This window comes from Sinocyclocheilus anshuiensis, unplaced genomic scaffold (genome assembly GCF_001515605.1).
Source record: "Sinocyclocheilus anshuiensis isolate Anshui unplaced genomic scaffold, SAMN03320099.WGS_v1.1 scaffold587, whole genome shotgun sequence".
Classification (NCBI taxonomy): domain Eukaryota; kingdom Metazoa; phylum Chordata; class Actinopteri; order Cypriniformes; family Cyprinidae; genus Sinocyclocheilus; species Sinocyclocheilus anshuiensis.
The window spans coordinates 210,618-214,598 of record NW_015552579.1 but is presented as its reverse complement, the minus strand read 5'-3'; the positions used below and the strand labels follow the sequence as shown (position 1 = coordinate 214,598).

The following is a 3,981-nucleotide window of genomic DNA, read 5'->3' as shown; positions in this document are numbered from 1 at the left end:
TGTGTTTTGGTTCTGTTTGTGCGCGACAGTCGTCCGCGAGGGGCTGTCGCGCTATTTTGTGTTTATTCAGTTTTCTTTGAATGTTCGCCGGTTCCCGCCTCCTTCTTCCCAAACTACTAACTTTGTTACAGTAGGTTTAAAATTCTACAAAAGGCACATTTAATGTCCAACAACGAATATTTTAGCAAAATGCATATTTGACTCAGAATTATTGTGCTCCATCTGTTTAGCGTGCATGTGCGCAGCAGCGCTCGTTCACTCGCGTATGCCTCGCCCACTCCTGGCAGCAGGCAAAATGGATATATTTGCATGTCTTTCTAACATTTACAGAGGAAAAATATACTCGTGGCATGTCAGTTATGCACTGAGGAAAACACAACGTCTCAAATATTTGCTGTTTGTCATAGTGGATCGATTTGATCCATGAACGACATTAAGGGCTGCTTAAGATTAAGCGTCTACAAATTAGTTAGATTGTGTGAACTTACATTGTCGTTTATGGAACTGCTTTCGATGCACACTTTTTAAACCGATGCATCGCATCGTTAACTTTTTTAGCCGATGCACCCAGAGAATCGGTGAATCTTCCCATCCCTACTACACAGACTTTCACGACATTTCTGTCACACGCTTGAGGAATTCGGCCAATCACAACGCACTGGATAGCTGGCCAATCAGAGCACACCTCGCTTTTCAGACTGATGAGCTTTGTAAAAATCGATGCATTTCAGAAAGGCGGGAGAAACAATAATGTACAGTATGTGGAAAATAATGTGTTTTTTGAACCTTAAAACGCATAAACACATTTCATTACACCAAATACACAAAATAATGTTCTTTTTATCAACATCATATGACCCCTTTAATTCTCAAATCAGACGTATGGACAACTGATGACTCAGCAAACAGATTCATTACACATTTACTTTCAAGAAGAGATCTCCATCTAAATTGTAATTACAGTCAAATAAGTCACATGAATAGCCTGCAACAACATATGAACTATTTTGGCAGATAAATCTTTATTGGAAAGTAAGAACCATTATACAGTAACAACATTTCTAGCAGGTTTATAAATACTTATATACCTAATAATAATAAATACATATAAATGCTCTGTAACTATACCTACAGTGGCTTACAAAAGTCTGAGTCCACTTGTGAAAATGCTTCTTTTATAATATAGTGCATTTATATATTAAAAATTATATTATCAATATAACAATTTGAGTGAAAAGCTGAATGGAAAAAATGAATTTATGTCTCAGTTTTTGGTGTGTCATGATGATCATGTTCTCCAGCCTGATTTGAGAAATATGGCTTCTTTATTTTACATCATAATGTTGTTTTCTGTTTTATATTCTTAAGAATTAAAAAAAAAATGTATACAGTTTTCCAATTTCCAGTGGGGTCTCAAACGTTTGGAGCCCATTGTATATCGAGTGCATCTGTGGACGCAGTTCTGAACATGTGCTACATATATTGAATAATTGTGCACATATGAGAATAATTTTGAGAAAATCATTGAAAGGCCTCCAGTAATTGGTTGAGAGAAACATCTGTTGGTCATATTTCTATAAACAGGCTCCTCTACGATTGCTACAGAGTTCCCATGATGTCTCCTGCACGAAAAAGATGGAGAGAATCATACAGAAATAATTCATGATTAAATTACAGCACAACCAAAGAATAAGAAGCAAGGCAACTCAAGTGAAAGACTATACTGTAGATGTAAAGAATTTATAAGGAAGAATAAAAGAGGAAAAACAACACATGTATCAAGGTGGGTTATGGAATAGGATCAAACTTGTGGCTAATAAATTCTCCACGTCAGAGGGCTCATTGTTCCAGGAACACGCACATATATGTTTTTATGACATGGTATATTTAGCACAAACTTGTTTTGTGTATGTCTTTGTATAATATGTGCTCACCTGAGGTGTTTTTAACTTTTTTGGGGGCTAATTTTTATGAAAATTCCATTCAACTACCATTCAAAAGTGTGGGGTTGGTATTTATTCGATTAAAAATACAGAAAAAAATTATAATAAGAAAAAATTTATATATTTTAAAATGTAATTTATTCCTGTGACGCAAAGCTGAATTTTATTATTATTATTATTATTATTATTATTATTTATTATTCATATCATTCTAATATGCTGATTTGCTGCTCAAGAAACATTTCGTATTATTATCAGTTGAAAACAGTTGCTTAATATTTTTGTGGAAACTGATGCATTTTTTTCAGGATTCCCCCCAGGGTAAACAGAACAGAACCAACATAAATGTATTGCAGATATCGTTAAAGTTCAATAATGTTATGTACACATTTTAGAATTAGTCTGATTCAAGGAGAATCAGAAGGCTGAATCCTGACTGACAGAGGAGGAGCTGGGGATGGAGGAGGGTAATTAGCTATTGAGCAATGCGAAAACTGCTGATAATACTGAGGGACCTTATATATGAATGCTTAGATAGGTGTGGTATTCCCATAGGTTGATGGGGATCAGCTGAGAGTCAGCTGATGTGAGCTTGACTAACGTGACCTGCCAGAACTAACGCTACGCTAGATTTGCATTAAGAGTATTAGGTATCAGTTTCCATAAATCTTTGATGTGTGTCAGAAACTGCCATAAAGGTTTCATCTCCTTGATACTAACAAAACTTCAGATGTGATTCATGCAAATTCTTTTATGAATACTTTTATGAATAAAAACATACTTTATATTATTTGTGATCGATAACAGTGATTTTGAATTCAGTAAAAATGAACAATGAACATTGTACTTTTGAATGGGTGATCGAACACAATAGGACTAATTTACCCGTGAACTTATATATAATAGTCTGTATTGTGCAATTATGTTCATGGTCTTTAAGGGTGATGGCATGCCACACAACTCGCCCAAACTGCCATCTGCTATGTATAATTATACAGTGGGTACGGAAAGTATTCAGACCCCCTTAAATTAGGAAAAAAAATTAACTTAAATGATTTTAGCAAATGGCTGCAATATAACAAAGAGTGAAAAATTTAAGGGGGTCTAAATACTTTCCGTACCCACTGTATATGCATAATTTGGTGCATACCATTAATATATAAATAAATAACTGATTCCTTTTTTTATAAAAAAAATGTCAGCATCATAACACCAGTCTTCAGTGTCACATTCTTCAGAACTCATTCTAATATGCTGATTTGCTGCTCAAGAAACATCTCTTGCATTATTATTTGTTTTTTTTAGATGAACAGAAATGTTACGTAACATTATGAATGTATTTATTGTCATTTTTAACAATTGAAAGCATCCTTGCGGAATTTAAAAAAAAAAACCTAGAAAAATCTTACTGACCCCAAAGTTCTTAAGGTAGTGTTATATATTCTTTTATATTTCAATGAAGAGGAAGAATTATATGAGAAAATAAAAATGCCATTTTCTGCTTATTAACAGTCACTGAATTTTTCTCATGATACTTCTTACAACTCTATCTGAACACCTGCATAATTCTGTGCCCAAATATAAAATATTCTAAATAAATGGTATGTAGCTCTCTGTTTGCATGTTACTTTAATATCTTAGTAGTAATTTATTTTTTCTTAAAATTTTGAATTAGATTTTATTTTGATATGTTTTGTTTTCATTTTAATTTTAGTTTTCATAATAATTTTGTGTGTTGTGATAAATATATCTATAAAGTTTTGAAGTTTTAGTATTTAGTCTGTTAATTATTTTTAGTTATTTTGTACTGTAACTTTAAACAGAAATGAGAAATACTGCCTTGGAAACTAGCTGAAATATTTTATAATTAATGCAAATATATATATATTTATATTTTATATTTATATAAAATATAAATATATTATAATATATTAACATATTTTTATACTTTATAATATTTTATAATATTTATATTTATATACATATATATATATATATATATATATACAGTGGGTACGGAAAGTATTCAGACCCCCTT

The 3,981-nt window shown here is 32.1% G+C and overlaps 1 protein-coding gene across 1 annotated transcript in view; it reads right to left on the bottom strand.

The window, feature by feature from the left end:
* Window positions 1-1,154: 1,154 nt before the first annotated feature.
* LOC107665213 (FK506-binding protein 5-like) overlaps window positions 1,155-3,981 on the bottom strand; it is a 21,909-nt gene continuing 19,082 nt past the window's right edge. The window contains exon 13 of the mRNA XM_016455998.1: window positions 1,155-1,622. The gene's annotated coding sequence lies outside the window, so the exon portion shown is untranslated. The remainder of the gene's footprint in view (window positions 1,623-3,981) is intronic.